We start from the raw sequence: 22,533 nt of genomic DNA on the forward strand, positions 1-22,533 counted from the left end.
GATGTACTTTGTCTTCTCCTCGACATGGCTTGGTGTTGCGGGGTCTTCGATGGTCTTGTTCTTGTAAGATGGTTCCATGGATGTGTTCCTTTTGCTCGCTGCTTCGTGTGCTTTGTTTTTCTGTCTAGCTGCAAGTAAGTATTCTAGCATGTGCACTCCTTCTTCATCACATTCATCGTATCACCATGATCTATCAGTGCACATGTTCCTGCAATTCACTCATGATAGGACAACATCAAATCCAAAACCTCCTAGTCTAGCATGATGCATTTTATTATTTGTTCTTGTCCCTGGACAACTGACAACCTAGGAGGGGACCAAACAACCATGCAGTGCACAGTTCCAAGTGACATGGAAGGAGGACTAGTTACTGAGACTACACAGAGCATAACTCAGGCTTAGACAAGGAAATTTGGGACAATGTCTTCACTGTCCTAGGAAACTCGCACAAAGGCCATTGGGAGGCATAATTGTGGAGTTAGAGGCATACATGGTAGCTGGAAGGTGGGACCTTGAGGGAGACCTCTGTGTATTTTCCAAGAAGAAGACAAAGCAGGAGAGCTGAGGGAGCAGAGGACAAGTCTATGTATTTTGGAGAGCAGTGAGTCTCGGTTGAGGGAGGTCACTAGGAGGACACTTCTACATAATTTTTCGTAACAGTGTAGGCTTAGGGCTCTACGCAATCTGGGGTTCTAGTAGGTAGGAAGGACGCTTGATGACTGCGCTTGGTAAATGCACAGTTCGGATAGGATATGAGGCTATTTTCTATGCAATTCTAGGAAGGAAGACAAGTTCTCACTTCTGGGATTACGCAGTGTAACTCGCCAAGAGGACAGCCTTAGGCACTGCGTAGTTCCAAGAGAGAGAGAAACACCACTAAGGGCTGAGATGAAATGTAGCTTAGTCGGGGTCCGGTGAAATGGAGTTGTTCTGTTGGGATATTTTCAGGAAAATGGCTAAGTTTGAAACGCAAGTGGACCTGTGAAGACTCAACATTGTGATCACACTCTTAGCATACTTCGAAAACATGATGAAACTAACTATGGGGAGAACATAGAAAAAACATTACCCTTTGTGAGATTATCTAGAGCTGAAAGTGACAAGTGCCACACTTGGGATAGAGCTTTGGAAGGTTGTGACAACACTTGAACGACAATTCTTATAACTTTGTGTGAGAGTGCAATGGGTATTCACATAGCTAAGACAACCCAAACACATAAAAGCAACCCTTTGAAATGACTACAGCAAGATTGCAATAATGACAAAGAAATCAACATGCCAGAAGATGACAGTTGGCTAAGCATGATAAAGGGTGAAGAGATTGACAGAGCTCAAGAAATGAGCTCGAGTGTTTGCAACCATCAAAGGAAAAAACAAGGAAGGCTCTGAAATATGACTGTAGGCCAAAATTTTGGAGGGTGTTGCAACCGCTACAACACTTGGCGACACAGTGGTTGAATACCAGCTTCTCAGTTTTGGTTCGTTTGCATTGCAAGGCCTTAGTCCTTTGGGAATTATTGATTCCTTGTATAGATCGTGTCGGCTTCCCCACTTACGCAATGGAAAGAGACGGTTCACCTTGTACCAACTCAGTTGAATGCAACACAAGATTCAGCCAGATCATAGTGTTTCGAATTAGGAATGGTAGTTTAGCGCGCAAGCTTAAAATTTTTGGATTATAAGTTGTTTTATCTGGTGTTGCTCTACTACACCAAGCCTACAAAGTACCACGGTGGAGTAACTTAGGAACACAGGCATTTCTGATCCAGGAGCATTTAGCTCAACAGTTTAATTGTATTCTAGTAGACATAGGGGGTCTTGTATTTTCAAGGAAGTTGGATTCCTATGTATGTAATCGTTAACATTTAAGTGATTAGAATAGGAATTAATTATATGTTGTGAGGATGTTTGTAAATGCTCTCGCATGAAGGAGAACATGAGTGGTTAATAATGATGAGAGAGTTAGAAGTCAATTATAACTCTTAAGGTAGTTTCATGATTTGAGGAACTAGAGAGGATTCTTAGGGATTAATTGGAGTTAGAAGTGGAGTTAGAGGACATTTAGGAGTCAGTTCAGTAGATTAAGGATCAGAACCAGAATTAGTTCAACAGAACATTTATGGTATAAATGTAAGCCTATGGGCAGAGTGTAAGGGGGAGGCCACTAATATTGAAGATCAGGCCTGAGAGACAGAGAGTCTCGATATGTAATCAGTTGTTCATATTTATATATATACAAAGGTTTATTCCAGAAATATATAGATGAGTGAAATAAATATTGAATGATTGAATTACATGTAAGTTGTGTATTATGTAACAGAGGTTGTAGACAAAGTTCTGTAGAACTACGTAGAGGAGGAGAATGATTTAGAGGAATCATAGTGATTCTTTGAATCCAGTTGAAGGATCAAAGTGAAGCTTTGGAGAGACTACGGTGTGAGAATTCGTAGAGGTCAAGCTCAGGAGTGTGTTGAGTAGCAGAAGTGGAAGGTCGAAACCCTGAAGAAAAACCCAAAACCCCAAAACACTGAAAGAAACAAAGTAAAGTCAAAGTAAAGGGATGAACGAAGAAGCAAGTTGTCGAAGGATAGGAACCGTTGGATCTCAGAGATCAACGAACAATGTCGTCAGATGATAAGTAGCCAAGATTAAATCACATAGATTGGAATCAATGAATGAATGGTGGAGATTAACTAGAAGCACTGGTGGAAGAGGAATTTAGAGGAGCCATCACAGCCGTCGATGATTGAAAATCTATAGTCATCTAGCGTGAACAAGTCTGAACATTAACCAAGAATAAAGGCGGGTTTATAAGAAAAAGTGGTATTTCAGGCGAGGTAGATGTGGTAAGTGGTATTGAAGGGTGAGCACCTGATTCCACTTATCGAGCGACACATATCAGCGAGGAGAGATAGGGAAACCACTTTTTGGGTTGATTTGGAGTGTGCAGGTTAATGACCCGAAGTCGTTGTGAACCATTAGATCCATTAAGTGTAGATCAACAGTCAGTAAGTGTCGTGCAAGTTTGATTGATTGGAACCAATAGGGTTATACATGCATGATTATTATATTTTGAGTTCTGGAGGTTAATCGCATATCGGAGGAGATGGGGAAACACATGTTAATATGACCTGTGGAGATGCGATTACGATTATCGATAGAGGGAAACCTCAGAAACTGTGCAAGGGCTTCAAAAAGTGCGGGAAAGGTAAGTTACGCATGATTATTGTGTGTTTCTATTATATAAAAATTATAATAGAAATAGTGTGGATATAAGGGTTTCATGTGGTTAAATTCTATATAACCAATCTTAAAGAGTGGAAAGGTTAAGTATATATGCAACTAAGGATTAATGAAGATTTATAAGGGTTAATGAGTCCCGATAGAAAGGATATTGACTAAGGGTTAGGCTATTATTTATTTATGAAATCATTTCGTGTAAGACTTGAGTAAGGGGGCCTTAAACCATTCATTAAGAATTGAAGATTTGATTCCTTAGAGAGTTAGAATTCTTGGGACAAATGTGCTTATGCATTTTACATGCATACTGTGGGTGTAAGGGGGGGTAACCCTACATAATTTGGTATCAGAGAAAGGTTGTAATTGAAACAATTGGTGTTAAAACATAACAAAGAAATTCTATGTGAAAGAATTGAGAACAAATTTATGTTTTAATATGTTCATGCAGGCAAGGAAGGATCAGATTTTAATCTGATAGGAAGTAGCCACATAGAGGTGATGTGTAGAAGAACCTGCAGATGTCATAAATAGAGGACAATCCATTCAAGGTACAAGTGGAATGGTGGAACAAGATCATGCAGAGATCTTGAAGGTGTGGTGATATGTTCTGCTTTGCTTTGACTGGAGAATATGTGTTTGTACATTGATGCACAGATAACAACAAAAGAAGGTGAGAAGGTTGCAACATCTAGAGCAAGGAGTGCTTGAATTGGTTCTAGAGGAAAGAACAAGATAAATGCTAAGAGACTGAGCTCAGAGGAGAGAATATTAGTAAAGCATATGTAGCAAGAACGAGACTTGTTACTGCAGAGGTAGTGTTGCAGCTCCAAAAAGGATGAGGGTAGAATTACTAAGGGATGAAGAAGCTGGTAAGACTTTCTAAGTGAAAGAAGAGGTGGTCAGAACCAAGTAATTCATTGTGATTGAAATACAAGAGGACAATTGTGTTCTTGAGAAGTGCAAATGAGTTGAAGCCTAGAAGGAGTAGAGAGAAGTGCTCAAAGGAGGTTCCAAAGATAGAGAACCAAGGGCTTGCCAAAAGACCAAGTACATAGGGAAGCTTGGTGAGGTAAGTTGCAACAAGGAGGATTTGCAGTTGCAGAGACTTTAATGCAGCCCATAGTAAGTGAGTAAGGAGATCATGAAGATAGAGAAGAAGAAGATAGCTACTGAGGGTCATAGTAGAGGTTCTGAGGAAGACCACAGCAGAAGAAAGATGAAGAAAGAGGATGCCAAGGAAAATGGCAAGAGGATGAGTCAAGAGAAAATTGAGAAGGAAATTGGAGAGTTAAAAGAACAACTCGATGCATTAAGAAGAATACCTGAGGAAAGGTAGAGACTAGGTTGGGTCTTGAGGAAGAAGCCAGTGAAGTGGCATAAGTTGTAGACAAGGCTACAACAGAGGCAAGTAAGGTGGCTGAGGGAAAAACTCAAAGAAGCTGAGTTGTAAATGAAAATGGAAGTGTACATTTGTGAAGTAGAACAAGGTGAAGTTATGAGTGAAGATCAAGACTTGAAGACTGAAACTTCAAGTGAGGCCAAAAGGTTACATGGTTTTAAATCCGACAATTTGTGTATATTTGCAGGTGAAACATGTAAAGAAGGACAATTTTCTGATATTGTCATAAAGGAGGAAGAAGACAAGAAGAATCTAAATCCTGTTCTGGAAGAATATGAGATATATAGGTCTCATATATAGTTGGGGAAAGATATGAAGCAACCAAGTGAAGGGCTTGAGGAGATTGAAGAGGAGACCATCAAAGAATTTCTAAGTCATAAAGAGAACTTGGAACAATAAGGAGATATGATGGCTAAAACATCAAGTGGGACTGCAGGGTCTTATGTTTTTAAGACTGATAGTTTGTTTGTGGATGCAATACAAATGTAGGAGAATATCAATGCAGATGGTGAGACAAGGATAGCTCTTGGAGAATGTAAACAACAAGGGATTAAAGGAAAACTTGAAGAAGAGACAATGTTAGCTGAAACCATAGTAAAAGATCATCAGTTCACCATGATGATAAGCACATTGGAAATAACCATGGAAGCTGCTGAGACAGTTAGTAAAAAAGAAGGAAACCTACTGAAAGATGTTAAGAAGGAAGAAACATATGCAAAGGATTTAACCTTGGGAGAAAGGAAATCTGATGATTGGTCATTAACAAAGGAGGGTTTTTTAGAGGATGAGAAATCTTTTGAAGCTGTCAATAGTATGGAAAAGTATCTTTCAGAGGATGAATACTGTGGAGTAAAGGATAAGGGAGAATATCTCTTGAATGAGGAAGTCAATGACTTATTGCAGCAGAAAGTACTTAGTAATGAAACTGTTATCACATAGGGATGATTTCTTGTGGGAAAAAGAGATGAAGTTCAGTTTGAAGAACTGATATGTGAAACAACAGTTGGAACTATTGAGCCTTGTAATGTTCAAACTGACAATTCGTTTATAAATGCAGGGATTATAAGTCATGATGAAGTACTTGCAAAGTGTCATAGAGAAATTGCATTGCTGGAGTATTTGCTGGGAAATTCAAAGTATGACAACGTGATTGCAGAGGAATAATTTCACTATAGTGAACAAGGACAGAAGACATCATTAGAGCAGATGGTGTGGAGGATAGATTAGTTGACATTCTCATGAATTCTTTTGAGAATTCAAAACAACATACTGATGTGCTGACAAAGGAGAAAGAAACAGAGCAGCAAACTGAATTGTTGTGAAAGGAAGATAAGGCATAGAAGACTTATGTTTTTTATTTTAACAAGTGTTTTGTGAGTGTGGGGTTAGTTGCAGATGCTAGAGGAAATTTGGCATAGATGAGCAGCCAAATAAAAAAGAAAGAACAAGATTTTGTGGAAGAATTTAATCCATGGAACAAAGATGCTAAATTGCTGGAGAGAATGCTAGAAAGTCATGATTCAGTGCAAACAGAAATAATCATGAAAGAGGGTAAGGATGAAAGGGAGGCAGTAAGAATTGGAGTCAAAGAAAAAGTTGAAGCAAGAGCAAGAGAAATGTCTACAATGGTAGCAAGATCAAAAGTAGAAGAAAAAGTAAACCAATAACTACAAAGTGGGAGTAACCTACAACAGTTTGAAGAGTTAGTGGACAGCAACAACAATTTGAACAAAGAGAAGAGGAAGAAGTAAGAGGCAGAATATGGACCAGTCCAAGGATGAACTAGAGACAGAGATTGAAGAATTATGGCATTTGATGATGAAACAATCCATGTGGAGGAAATTGATAGTATGAGGAAGGATGATCAATCAGAACTTGAACCTGATTGATAAGGAGAGGAAGATGAAATAGAATACATCAGACATATAGCTGCAACAAAGGTGCAAGGAATTTGGGCAATTACAAAACAAAGTATGGAATCTAGGAAGACAAAGATTAGAACCACATGATCAGGAGATCATGATTATCTTAACCTTGGAAGTCTGATGGAGGAACATTCAGCTCAACCAGTTAATTATATTCTAATAGACATAAGGGGGTCTTGTATTTTCAAGGAAGTTGGATTCCTATGTATGTAATCATTAATGTTTAAGTGATTAACATAGGAATTAATTAGATGTTGTGAGGATCTTTGTAAATTCTCTCGAATGAAGGAGAACATGAGTGGTTAATAATGACAAGAGAGTTACAAGTCAATTATAACTCTGAAGGTAACTTCATGATTCCGGGAAATAGAGAGGATTCTTAGGGATTAACTAGAGTTAGAAGTGGACTAAGAGGACATTCAGGAGCCAGTTCAATAGATTAAGGATCTGAACCTGAATTAGTTCAACAAATCTTTCTCGTATAAATTTAATCCTATGGGTAGAGTGTAAGGGGGAGGCCACTTATATTGAAGGTCAGGCTTGAGAGACAGAGAGTCTCGATATGTAATCAGTTGTTCATATTTATATATATACAAAGATTTATTCCAGAACTGTATAGATGTGTAAAATGAATATTGAATGATTGAATTGCATGTAAGTTGTGTATTCTGTAACAAAGGTTGCACGCAGATTTCTATAGAACTACGCAGAGGAGGAGAATGATTCAAAGGAATCATAGTGGGTCTTTGAATCCAGTTGAAGGATCAGAGTGAAGCTCTAGAGAGACTACGGTGTGAGAATTTGTAGAGGTCAAGCTTAGGAGTGTGTTAAGTAGCAGAAGCGGAAGGTCAAAACCCTGAAGAAAAAACCGAAACCCCATAACACTGAAAGAAACAAAGTAAAGTCAAAGTAAATGGACAAACAAAGAAGCAAGTTGTTGATGGACAGGAACCATTGGATCTTGGAGATCAAAGGACGAGGCTGTCATATGATAGGCAGCCAAGATTAAATCAAGTAGATTGGAATAGAGGAATGAATGGTGGAGATTAGCTAGAAGTATTGGTGGAAGAGGAATCTGGAGGAGCTATCGCAACCGTCGATGGTTTAAGATCTACGATCATTGGGCACGAACAAGTCCAAACGTTAGCCAAGAAGAAAGGCAGGTGTATAAGCAGAAGTGGTATTTCAGGCGAGGTAGAAGTGGTAAGTGGTATTGAAGGGTGAGCACCCAATTCCACTTATCGAGCGACACATAGCAGCAAGGAGAGAGAGGGAAACCACTTTTCGGGTTGATTTGGAGTGCGCGTGTTAACGACCCGAAATCATTGTGAACCGTTAGATCAATTGATTGCAGATCAACAGTCAGTAAGTGTTGTGCAATTTTGATTGATCAGAAGCAATAGGGTTATATAGGCATGATTATTATATTTTGAGTTTCGATGGTTAATGGCATATCAAAGGAGATGGGGAAAAACATGTTAATGTGACCCGCAGAGATGCAATTGCAATTAACAATAAAGGGAAACCTTGGAAACTGTGCAAGGGCTTGAAATAGTGTGTGAAAGGTAAGTTATGCATGATTATTGTGTATTTCTATTATATAAACATTATAATAGAAATAGTGCGGATATAAGGGTTTCATGTGGTTAAATTCTATATAACCAGTGTCAAAGATTGGAAAGGTTATATATATATGTCGCTAAGGGTTAATGAATATTTATAAGTGTTAACGAGTCCCGATAGAAAGGATATTGACTAAGGGTTAGAATATGGTTGATTTGTGAAATCATTGTGCATAAGACTTGAGTAAGGGGGCCTTAAACCATTTTGTAATAATTGAAGATTTGACTCCTTAGAGAGTTAGAATTCCTAGGACAAATGTGCTTATACATTTTACATGCATACTGTGGGTTTAAGAAGGGGTTACCTTGCATCAATTTCTCCACTACTAACGAGCCTGGGCAGTACCCCAGTGGAGTTTCCTTCTTCACCTCTCTGCGCAACAAGCTTTTCTCTTCTTTTTCCTTTGTTATTTTTGAAAGAGAACTTTGCATAGGAAGTTGTTTATTTTTGCATAAGAGGATGGATCTTGACTTATTGAGGAAAGGAGAGGTTTATCCTTCAGAGAATCATGTAAAGACATCTGATTCAAGTTTTCTCATTTATATTCTCCCCTTATCTATTTCTACTATGTGGGTAAGCTTCAACACAACATAGTAAAACATTGAGTATAGAACTGATGTTTCCCAGGCTGGACAGAAGTTCATGGTTTAGTAAAAATCTCCTTATAGATGGATCATATTTTCTATCAAAACTTCATCGGGCAAAAGTTACAACCAAACACAAAGAAGATGGACATGAGACTGGCCAAGTGCTGCAATGTCATAAGACTCTTTTAACTCGAGCCACATAAACATTCAGAAGCGAGAACATAATGTGACACAACACTTTATTTGCAAAAGAAAAACAACATGACAGTAAGGAAAACAAAAAATGATAGTAAGGAAAGGCTATGTACAGAGCAGATAATTGAAAATAACATTTTAAGTCTTGGCCATTAACGGGGAGAGTGTCAATCCTCCCGTGAAGTGATTGAAGATTGTACATGTGTTGGCCAAAATTTTCGTGGACTATGAATGGACCAATCCACGAGGACTGAAACTTTGTGTGTTTTCTTTTGTCCTTGTGGGGTTTGTCTCACTTCAAGACTAAGTCACCCACACTAAAACTAGTATTCCCTATATACTTTCTGTCAAACAATCTCTTGATACGGTTCTAGTGGAGTGTAAAATTTTATTTTGATTTCATCCTTTCTTCTTGTAGCTTGTGCAATGTGCTCATCCTACGTTGTACTAACACACACAACTTGCCTTGGGATTCTTGGGAAAACTAGAGAGAAGGTAAGTAGATTTTTGGCGGGAGGATGGCTTCTTTTCCATATAGTAGGAAGTTGGACGAGGTATTCATAGAGGGCTTAGGTGTGACTCGGTCAGCCCATAAAGCACTCACTAGAGCAAAGTTCCATTTTCGTTGTTTAGAGTAAATCGTGTTTTCTATAATGCAGATGAGGTTCTTGTTTGTAGACTCAACAAGACAATTTCCCTGTGGGTAGTAGTCAGCAAAATGCTTTAACAAAATACCATTTTGCAACACAAATTCATAAATATTTAATGAAGAGAAGTACATTTCATTGTAAAAAATAAGTGATAGAGGAATGCCAAGCCTGGAGTTGATGTTATGTTGTAGGAAGCTGACGACTTCCTAGTTGTTTACTTGTTTCAGCAAAACTACTTCTATCCACCACGTGAACTAATATGTAGCCGTTAGAATATAGTGGTACTGCTTTGACGAATGTGGGAAAATCTCCCTAATAATATCCAAGCCCCACTATTGGAATGGTTTTCCCACTGCAACAGGCTGCATCAGGGCTGCTGGCCTTCGGTTTCTGTCATTACAACTCTAACAGACCGTATCCTTCCAGGCATTTTCATGTTCATCCTTGAACAACATAGGCTAGTTGAAACCAGCCCGCATGACCGTATGCACTATTCTGTTACCAGTGAAGTTTCCCCTGACTCGTACATCATGGAGATCATGTAACACCATTTCTGAACCTTGTGCCTCTAGGCACTTAAGCAAGGCACCATTGTGATGCTTTCTATAAAGCACCCCATATACCATCTAGTAAGATAGAGCATTGAGTTGGAGTGCCCTCTTCTACCACATAGAAGAATGAGAGGGCATAGTGATATGCTCAAGCTCCTAGCACACTTTTGCATACCAAGAGTCTTTGTGCGAAGTGGGTGAGGCTCACTTGACATTATGCATTTATATTTCTTGCTCGAGCCTGTGAACTCTTCTTTTTTGTCCTGCACATATATTGCTTCTACTGTTAGTCTGCACAGACCATGAGCCTTAGTCTTGCAGTCCTGTCATCTAGTTCACCCTCCTTTCAGACAACACTTATTGAACAAGAAACGCTCTGACTAGTGGGTGTGGCATAGAGACATTGCAATCATTCTCCAAGAGGTAGGTTCTCAATTATTCACCGTAGTGTACACTGCATATGCTTATCTTTCCACAATGCGATAGTTGAGTTCAGGTCCTTGCAGGCTTGCGCTCATGAAGGATATGGGTCGCTCATTGGATAGCTCACCCTTCTGAGTGAGCACAAAAACAAATGAAGTGTCAGAACCAAAAGTATATAGCAAGAAATATTTGCTCAGTTTTGGGTTGTACAACATGGGCACTTCTACTATAGATTTCATGATACAGGAAAACATGTCATTTTCCTTCTTTCCCCAACTGTAGATTGTGCCCTTCTTGATCATCTCTTGGACGAGTATGAAAATCTGCACATAATCAGAGATCAAATTTCAGAGGAAGTTGATATTCCCCAAGAAATATTGCATGGGTTTCTTGTTCACAGGGTAAGGAACTGGTGTGATGGTTTAAACTCTATTTGTATCTACCTTGATCTCAGTCATGGCAATAATGTGTCCAAGCAATTTTCCCTCAGACACTGTGAATATTATCTTCTTTGGATTCAAGGATATCCTGTATTTTCAACATCACTCAAATATTTTATTAAGATGGTGCAGGTGGTCCAACCATTGTCTTGGGAAGAATCTCACTTAATCAAGGTAGACCACCACGCTATGTCTGACTAGCCCACGAAAGGCGATATGCATTGCTTGATGAAAAGTTGCACCTGCGTTCACCAGTCCAAATGGCATCCTTAGGAAAGTGACCATACCCCACTTAGTACAGAAGGTTGTTTTAAGTCTGTTAGGCTCTGCTACTAGAAGCTAGTTGTATCCTAAAAATCTGTCAATCAAAGAACACATCTCTACTCCAGATACTATCTATAGTAATTCTCCATGGACGACACTAGGTAGTTGTCTTTGTCCAAGGCATGGTTGAGGTTATGAAAATCTATACAGAGGTGGATCTCCATCAACTTCTTTCTAATAGGGACTAGATTGGAACCCCACGTGAAATGTCAAACTTTGCAAATGATTTGAGCATCCAACAACTTAATCAATTCTTCCTATATGAGGGGGCTCAAGTGAATTATGCAATTTCCTTAGATTCTATTGAAAAGGCTTAGCCCCTTCCTTGATTAGTATGACATGCTAGATTATTCATCTGTCATATGTCTTGAGGTCATCATACATCCACAAGAACACATCTCGATACTACTTGAAGAGGAAAATGAAAGGTTTCCTCTCTTGAGGTGTGCATCACATACCAAGATTCACAAACTTTAGATCGTTGTCTGTTCCCAGATTAATTTGCTCATGCAATAATGTAGAATTGTTAGTTTTAGCATTGACAGGTCTCTAAAATTGGCTCTGCAAGTCATTCAACTTCTCGAGTGATACCAAACCCTTAGGGATGAGGTTTCCTTTTCTTATGTTGGTTATGTCTTGTAGAGACCATTCATGCTCATCCTTGTCTATTGTTGTGTCCTTGAAGACATCAACGTTATCCATGAAATGCAGTATCTCTTGATCATCATAAAAAACCCATACATTAGTTATGTCGTCAAGGACAGATGGTTTATACAAAATTTTAACAAAAACTCTATCCCTCAATGGTGTCATCCTAGCAGCTATGTTTTCCAAGGCATCGCAGGTTGCATTACACATTCTTGCTACATAAATAATTTTGAAATATTGGAGTTGAGAAATGATTCACCATACCTCTTATTGATAACTCTTAATATGGGGTGACATGTAGTGTATCATGTTACATACCTGATGCACCACAATCTCTAAGTCACCTACCACTTTTAGCAAAACAATGCTGAGGCTAATGGCTTTCTGTAATCCGAAGATGAGTGCTTCATACTCGGTGGTGTTTTTCATGCACTCGAACTCCAAGAGGCTATAGATTAAGTGTTCCTCTGCATTGAGTTTGTTAAGACACAACTGGCTCGCCTCCTGCATCTTGGAACCATCAAAGTACATGGTCCACATATCATTTGTATAAGCATCGATTGCCACACTAGTCTTACTATCACTACTACTACTATTATTACAATGTACTGTACAAGTTTCATTTTTGCTAGTTGGGCATGGAAGGAAACCCAATTTTGTGTCTGGTGGGGTTAGGTATGGATGTGTAATATAGCACCCCAACCATGTATCCAAAACTCAATTGCTGAACATAAGTTTTGTGAAAGCCAATTGTTCATTTTCTCCATTAAAGGGGATCACTTTTTGCTTCATGTATCTCTCTGGTAACACCCCGATCTAATTGTTTCTACCATTGTACAGAAGCCATAAGTGTGGCCAGTCAGTGGAAAAGTATCCTTATAGCTTACATGACCATTCTCTACTAAGAAATATGCCATATGCTTCTGGGATGTCCACAATCACAATATTGATGCATTGATGAACTCGTCTGTCGGGCAATAATTAGATTATCACATTGCAAAGTTCACCAATTATCGGCACACATGTTTTGTCAAGTTGGATGATCTACGTAGTTGTCTTGATCCATTAGAAATTTATCTTCTTCGCCATGGAGAGTGGTATGACATTGAATGGTGTGCCAAAATCAACCAAACATATGTGGACATTGAAATTCAATATTTCAAATGATATTATGAACGATGGGTAGAGTGAGCTCACCTCCTCCATAAGAAGTGTGACAAGCATGGATGCAAGTGTGTTATGAGACTCACTTGTTCCCTTGCTAGAAGAGGTAGCATCACCTATAGAGGTCTTCCCAAGTGTGCGTAGAAGAAGGTCCCGTTGACCCATGATTTTGGCTAGCTCATACATAGATATGTTGACACGATTCTTCTTCATGTCTTCTACGATGTTTTAATCCAAATCAGGGAGACTCACCAATATGTATGGGGGTTGACTGATGTTCATGGTTTCAGGTGGACTTATTTTGTCTTTGCTGCCCATGGAAACACTCTTTGCTATAGTCGTCTTCCCATATTTTCTCTGATTTTTCTATGTTGAGTTGAATGGTGGAGCTACTATGCTTCTTAGATGTTTTCTTATTTTGTCTCCCGGTATCTTAATAACAGTGGAGAGCCCTTGACTTATCAAGATGTACTGATTGTTCTGCTTCAAGGTCAGACCATCACTCAGAGGCTCCTTCGTAGTGGTGGTCTTACGGGTTGTGCATGAATACTGATACATGTTTACAACATTCCCAGTACTTGGGGCTTCATCAGATCCAACATCTTCATCATCTTCAATGTTGGGCTCAGCCTATTCATTTAACTAATTTCCTTCAGACAACAATGTGGCCATTCTACTCATCATATGGTTCCAACATAAGCATGTTCTTTTGGAATGGTGTTTTTTGTGAAACAAGCAGTACAAGTTTGTCACAAGCTTTTTAAGGTTCAACACCAGGTTGGAGATTTCCATAGGTTTGATTGGCTGGCTCCTACTACTGTCTGAAGGTTCATTCTTCTTCATAAGCTACTTGGGAGGCCTGCTTCTCATAGTTGTCTTTCTCATTCGTTGTTTGACTTTGGAAACTTTGGTAGTCATGGACTTGAGGAGATGAGTAAGGCTCTCAATGTCACTTGCTTCCTTTTCCTTAGCATTCCTCATAGAGGCCTAAGTCCTATTGCCTATGTCCTTAGAGTCCTTAGTGGATTCATCATCAATAATAACTCTAATAGCATGTAGTTCTTTCTCCATAGCTATATACTCTTCACAATTTTTTGTTAGAGTTGGTCTCATAGCTCACTTGAAAAATTGTGAAATGTTGGTTGGCAATGTAGACATGCAGTAGTTGATGGTTATGAAGTCATGAAGTTGGTGTTTGTTGATAACTTATTCAAAATGTAGTTAAACCTCTAATTGAAATATTTAACTTTATCTTTGTGCTCTATCTTAAGACTACCTAACTCCTTCAGCAACATGGCGGGGGTATTGTCTTCAACAAACTTCTTAAGGAACATTCTCTTGAACAACCCCCAGTTTTGGATGGTATTTGGTGGAAGGTTGTGGTACCATACAACTACTCTGCCATCCAAGGTACATAGAAACAATCTACATGCAACATCATCATAGCGTACCTTGAGTGTTTGCAGATGTAGGTAGAATGTGTGTAAGTGATCTTTTTCCTTCATTGTTCTGTCAGGGTAATATGTCATTAAAAGCTTCTTGAAATGTCTCGACATCTTGTGTAGCACACCCAAAAGTACCAATGGGCCCTCAGTTATCTATTCCAAATTTTTCTCTGCCATTTTTCCTCTTCTTCATCCTCCTCCTCTTGTTCGGAATCTAATGGTTCTTCCTCTGAATCTGTTGGTTCTTCTTCACTCGGACCTCCTCCACTGCCTACCCCTCAGCATCCCACACCAGAAGTTCTTCCCAAGAGTAAGAGGTTATCCTCTTCATCCTCTTGAAAGATTGGAGGTTCCTCTTCCTTTTCCACAACTTCTGCCAGCTACTTAAGAGTGGTGAAGATTGCTTCTTCTACAAATGAGGCAACCACTCCCGTGGGAGTAGTCTTTTGCTTCCTTTGTGAATATGGAAGAGCGTACATTCCTAGAATTAGTCCAACAAATTTAGTGAATTGATGGGTGATGGGATGGATAGCATGGATATTCTTATACAAAATTTCACATTCAGGTCTGGGAGGTGAGAAATGACCAACTTCAAAGTTGCACGTAGGGTATCGGGAGTGAATGTTACTGCCTTGACCAAATGATGGATGTGTTGGGTTGGTGGGACAATCAGCCATAAACTCCTAGTGGCCCTCCTTCTAGAGCAAAAAATGTTGATGATGCTAGACCCACCAACATTCAAGGGATCTCCACAATATGAAGTGGCAATTATACCTCACACCATTTGGTGTAGGAATCCCATCCGGTAGGATGGCCTGGTTTCCATTTACTTAGAGATTTTACCTATATGTTGCTTTCTAGCACATGATATTGTTAGGTTGGTGCATTCAAAAAAGGAGGTGAGTATTCCTGGTGAGCGCGTAATGTAACATTCTCTTGCTACAAAGGGAGAGAGTAAAGTGAGCCTCTAAATGAGAGGTGATCGTACCACCTAGGAAGAGACACATGCAAACTAGAAAGGTCTATCCAGCATTGAGAGAAATAGTCCACTTGGGATTTGGCAGTCCTTAAAACCGAAGTGAAGGGGACAACACATACACCACCAAGTGGAGTAGTCCACATGGATGTGACAATCGTTGGAAGAAAAACACAAATATGATATATCAAGTATCCCATGGTGTAGTCCAGAAGGATGTGAAAATAGTGATAACCCAAACACAAAGGCAGTATGTCTAATATCCCACGGAGTAGTCCACAGGGATGAGATAGCGGTGATAACTAGTATAGCACATTCCCAACAATTTAAGTACTAAAACAACTGAAATAGTTCAACTATATTAGTACAAGTGAAACAAACATGCATTACGAATTCCGAAAGAATAGTCTTACAAACATCTACAGGACAGGCATAAAAGTGTGTTGGGCTTAACAAGATTTTGTATTAAGAAAAAGTCCCAAGGCACATTTGTACACCATACATCAGTAGTCCTAGTAGTGGGATGTTGGAGCCACTCCTCACTCGTCAAAGAGATGACTGTCTACTATAAAAGCTAGGTGGGAGGAGCCAAGATGAAAAGTCCTTTCTCATACAATGGGATGGGCATATATAACCAAGGGTGATGATTGACCCTTGTGATGCTTGGACTACCCTCATGACTGTTGAACTTCCTATAACTTTTCAACTGACACGAACCTTCAAATTCTTATGTGTGTCCTTTGGACTTCCACTCTACATTACATTTCATTACAATAGATATAGCCCATGGTGGTGATGTGGCTTTGACAACTCATGAGATAACTTAGCACCACACTTCTAACATGTACTAGTTGGCTATGGTGTCCATGTCAATCTGTTGTGTTGGTAAGTGATTGACGTAATCTTGGGTGTACTGTGTATTCTCCTCAGCATTGCTTGGTGCTGCAGGATCTTCGATTGTCTTGGTCTTGTAAGATGGTTCCATGCATCTATTCCTTTATCTTTCTACTTGGTGTGCTTTGTTCTTCCATCCAATTGCAGGTAAATATTCTAGCATGTGCTCTCCTTCTTCATCCCATTCATTGTCTCGACATGATCTATCAATGTACATATTCCTGCAATTCACTCGTGATGGGATGACATCAAATACAAAACCTCATATTCTATCATGATGTATTGTTTTCTATTTTCCGAGCTCGGGATGGATGACAAGCTGTGAGAGGGCCCAATAATTGCGTAGTGCAATGTTGCAGGTGACAGGGAGGGAGGACTGGTTATTGAGACCACAGAGAGTGTAGCTTGGACTTAGGTAAGGAACTCCATGGCACAATCTTCATTTTCCAGGAAAACTACACATAGGCCACTGGGAGGCAGAATTGTGGAGTTAAAGGCACTAGTGGCAGCTATAAGATGGGACAATGAGGGACACCTCTGAGCAGTTTCTAGGAGGAAGATAGGGAAGGACAACAGAGGCACCACAGGACATGTCTAGTCAATTTTGGAGTGTAGTGAGTCTCAACTAAGGGAGTTCACTGGAAGGACACTTCTATGCAATGTTTGGGAGAAATGCAGGCTCAGGGCTCGGTGCAATATGGGGTTTCAGTACAAAGGAAGGAGGCTTGATGATTGTGCTTGGGAAATGCACAGTTTAGATAGGCTATGAGGAAGTTTTCTACAAAGTTCTAGGAAGGAAGACAACTACTAACTTCTAGGATTTTGTTGTGCAACTCGCCTAGAGGACAACCTCACGCATTGTGCAGTTTCAGGAGATAGAGCAACACCACTGAGGGTTGAGACTGTGCAATGCAACTCAGTCAGGGTCTGATGAAGTGGATTTGTTCTATGAAGATATTGTCAGGAAAATGGCTAAGTTTGAATGACAAATGGGCTTGTGACGACTCGACATTCTTAGCATACTTTGACAACATGATGGCACTAACCACTGAGACAACATAGAAAAGCATGAAGCTCTATGGGACTCTCTAGAGCTTAAAGCAACAAGTGTGACACTTCGGATAGACCTTTGGTGACAATGAATACACTTGCGTGATAGTGATTACAACGTTGCGTGAGAGTGTGACAGGTTTCCACATAGCTAAGTCAACCCAAACACACAAAGACAAACCTTTGAAATGACAAGAACAAGATCAAAAGCATGACAAAGCAAAAAACATGCAAGAAGATCGAAGTTGGTAAACAAAGAAAAAGGGAAAAAATACTCTAACATAGCTCAAGGAATGAGCTCAATTGTTTGCAACCATCAAAGGAAAAACTAGGGAAGCATCTGAAATTTGAGTGTAGGCCAAGAATTTGGAGGGTGTTGCAGCTGCTACAATAATTTCCTTATAAACAACTTTTAATACTAACAAGGATGGGTAGTGATAAGTTTCATGATCCTTACAAAAGTAGCAAAAATTTAATAGCATATAGTGGACATTCCTTATGGGCGTGCTTCTGACGACATCAGGGATAGAAGATTGCCAATGCTTATTCTCCCTGTTCATGTTTTTGTTTTACCTACAAAATGTCCAACTACGTTTTCAAAGTAATAAGGATATTAGTCTTGATATTTTCTAACAAGTTAGTAATTTATGTCTGAGTAACTCATGCACTAGTACCCTTGCTAGTTATAATCAATAGATCTCGTAGTCCTTACTTTTTCCTTATGCTTCCTCTTGAGCGCCTAATACACAACTAAATAATATCATCATATTACTCCTTAGAAATATCTCTTGCACCATTAAATTGATTTTTTCTAAGAATTCATATTTCATTCCTCTAATAATCGAAATTTTCAATACTTTATTAGAAAGCCTAGTGTATGGTGACCTTTGCATGTTATAGTGAAGTTGTTATATATATTCCTCAGGAATCTCATCCTTCTGATAAGTCACATTTAATATTTATTTTTTAAAATCCTTGGATTGCGAGTAGTCCTAATATTTTGTAAGAAAGTCATGGTTCATTTGGTCCCAATAATTGACGTCACTCCTTTCAATGTTGAAGGGAGAAATTTCAATTTTTTCATATCAATGGTGTTATCATACCCACGACATAAAACATCAAATTCAAACAAGAATGCATCAAATTCTTCTGTGGCGATCCAATGGAAGTTTGGAATACCTTTAAGTGGTATGGATTTCATGGGAAAGTTTTCTTATTGACCAACACCAGAAAATTCTATTATCGAAGTAGGTTTGGTTGATGTATTTACTTGCCCTACTACTTGGTAAAAAAATTACCAATATCCATTTGGGATTTCAAAGTCAGGGGACACTAGTTGAACTAGATCAATACAGTGTTAAGGAAATAGTCTTGGTTTGGGCCTTGCAATACTTCCTAAGTCAGGAATCACAATTCCTTCCTGTGATATTGACGTTATAGCAGGATCTTTTTTAGATGTTTGAAAATTTAGGCTACCTATTTCTCCTCCACCTTCTCTTAAGTTGTAAGAGTACCCCTCACTCTTACATTGAATGTTAGGATGTAGAATTTATGGAGATTGAAAACTCCTTTCTTTTTTTTCTTTTAATCTTGAGATTTGGTAAGGAATTGTAGCTTCCGCTTCAGCAAAAGATTCTACCATAAGAGTAATAATATAAATAGATCATTTAATCGATATTTCTGATTAGGGTCCTATTGAGTATTGAGACTCTGATTTCCATACAATATGATCTATAAAGGTTGATATCCTAAGGTTAACTGAAACTTGGGGTTTTTACTCAAAAAAATGGTTTTTGGATTTATTTATTTATTTTTTCTTCATTTTCCTTCCTAGTCATGCACTCTAAATGACTTGAAAGAATTCGCTCAAGGAAAAGACAACCACAAGTTTATTCAAGGGTGTGTGCATAGGTTCTTACCTTCCATATTCAATATCCAACCCTAGGGAATTTGGTATGCATCTACAACCAATCATTAATATGATAACACTCTTTTAACAATGTCCCTAACAATGGCGCCAAAATGTCGAGACTATTGATTGCTTTGAAAGAAATCGAATACTGAATATTAATCTATCAACCCAAGGATAAGTCTTTGTATGCAAGGAATTAAAACAATTTTATGCAAGAATCTTCCAAGGACTATTGTTCATGCTATATGAGCTAATATGAAGTCTCACACAAACAAACTAATCCTAATTACCTAATAAAACAAAATCTCATTACAATAAGGGATATTGAAGTGCGCAACTAAACACTGAATAAACATCTTGGCTAAGAAACAACACAAGTAATCTTAATTCTATGTTTTAATCATTCATGAAAGAATACTAGAAATGATCTAATTTAAGAAAATTTATTCAAGAGACAACAATATGGAAACAACAAAAAAGAAATAGAAATAACGAAACAACAATGAAATATCGAAAGGAAAACTATAGTTTTTGTTACATTTAATTATTCAAGGAGATATTTCTCCACAATCCTCTGTCTAAAAGGATTACTAGACAACCATGGGAAGAGGCTAGTTGATAGATAGAAAAATACCAACCTAATGCTCACAATGCAACATACAAAAAAATTGAGATGTTATGAGAAAAAAGGGTGTGACTAGCCTCCGAGCAGGTCGGTGAAGGATTTTGAGCTCGATGTATAATCCCAGAGCTCTACTCGAATGAACTATATCATGCACAAAGTCACAAACATGAAAAGATGATAAGAGATCTTCCTTGGAATATATTTATCCCAAGACATCATATATATAATAAGAAATGTTACTGCAAATATGTAGATGAAGAGATGGAATATAAATTTATGTTAATACAAAATCTACTTGCAAGTATACCTTCACTCGGGGCCTCTTCTCCAAAACCCAGGAGAGTCTCCCCACTACAAAAGGAAAATTATGGACTCTAGTATCATTGGCCTCACAACCTTTGTCTCTCTCAACAGGAATCTAAATATGAAATGTAAACTCAGTATACCCAAGACTCAAGCTATCTCTGTCTAGCCTTACAGTCTCAATTGGTCCTGTATAAATAGGATGAAGAGATATCCTAAGAGGATGAATGTGGACACTCTAGATGAAGAAAATTTATGGAATATTCTTCATGATAAGCCTTATCCAGCTCGATTAAGTGATGAGTCAAACTACTCTCTTAGGAACCATGAGACTCTATAAAAACTCCTTAGTCAAAGGCACAAGATAGAAGAAAAAAGACTACAGTCACTCCCATAAGATGGTATTGGGAGAGACAGAAAGGGTATAGTAACTCTCACAGAGTCATCATCAGTGCGAGTGGGTGTCATGATTAAAGAAAGAAGGTCTATGTCCTAAGTAAAAATTCAACCAACATAATGCCTCAAAGTCCAAAACCTATTAACATTTCTGGATCCACCAACATTAGGGGATCAACCTGGTATGAAGTCCTAATTATACCCCACACCATTTGGTGTGGGAGTCCCATCCGGTATGATGGCCTGGTTGTCATTGTCTTAAGTATTTTCCTCAAATATTGCTGGTCATCACAGTAGAGTGGTTCGCTTTGTCTCTAAGAAGTGAGGTTCACATGCTTGGTGAGTGTAAGTGTACTTGTGTAAATGGTTCTTTCATTGTGAGGGGAAGAAGGTGAAGGTGAATTCTAGGTTGAAAGGTATCAATCCCAACTTGGCTATGAACACACAACACAAAGGACATACACAGCTTTCGGCGGAGCAGTCCACTCGGATGCGACAGTCACAACATACAAGGTAAGATAACACGTACAACACTCACGGAACAATCTGAACGAGCGCAATGGTTGTTACAGCAAGGTTCATGTGAAAGGTCTATCTAATGTCTTGCAGAGCAATCGACACAAATGGGACAATATTAGTAGCATATAAAACTCATTTCCATTAATAGATTATGCATTACAACAAATGAATCACTTCATATGTAGAACATACGTTAAAGAAGCATGCATTACAAGTGTTAAAGATTAGTCTTACAATAAATAGAATACATGTATGAAAACATGCTAGCCTGTTGGCAGGCTTCTAAATTAAGAGAAAGTTCCAAGACACCTCATTACACCATACATCACTAACCCCATCAGTGGGGCATTGGAGCCACTACTTACTCCTCAAATAAATTATTACAGACTCTCTTGGCTATGTGGGAGGAGCTGAGATGAAAATCCCTTTCATGTACAAATGAAGGGGGGATTTATAGCAAAGGGTGAAACTGACCCTTATGGTTGTTTGAATGCCCTCATGACCATTTGACTTCCATGAATTTCTGATTTACATGACTCTATGTTCAATAAGTGGGTCTCATGACTCATGACTCATGACTTGACTCGACTTGACTTGACAAGACCATGTTGGTACATTCATGTTGCTACTAGAGTGCATGCCGAGCTATAGTGCTCCTAAGTGATGGATGTCTTCATGGTGTATCATAGCTTCACCTCCACATGGTGAAGTGTGTAGAGTCTTCGATGGTCCTTGGTTCGCTTGATGAAGCTATAGCATGTCGTTCCTTGCTTTGATGTTGGAAATCTTGACAGGATTGCTTCTTTGCAAAGGCGCATGTTCGTTGCGTTCATCTAGTTCGCATGCTTCCTTCATTCATCCATTTGTGAACATTTCCATCTGCATGTGCTCCCTTCGTTCATCCCATTCATCGTCTTGACATGTTTGTGGGCATACCTGTACCTGTAGTCACTCATGATGAGATGAAATCAAATTGAAAACCTCCTAGTCTACCATGAAACATGCTCATTCGGATGCGGCTAACCAGGAGAGGCAACACGACTGTGATGCGAGATGATGGCTCCAGGAAACTACTAATGAAAACTATGCTAGAGTCACTGGGAGATGGAGATAGGTGATCTGAGTCGACAATGGCTTACTGCAATGTCTAGCTCGGCTAGGAGACGAAATTGCGCAAATTTTTGGAGGAACGATTCAGGCTGCTGGAAGGAAAGGTGCGCTTGCTCTATGCATTTTCTGGAATG

Source organism: Pinus tabuliformis, chromosome 8, assembly GCF_031772625.1.
Source record: "Pinus tabuliformis cultivar Carrire ecotype Pingquan chromosome 8, CPIR1, whole genome shotgun sequence".
Lineage (NCBI taxonomy): Eukaryota > Viridiplantae > Streptophyta > Pinopsida > Pinales > Pinaceae > Pinus > Pinus tabuliformis.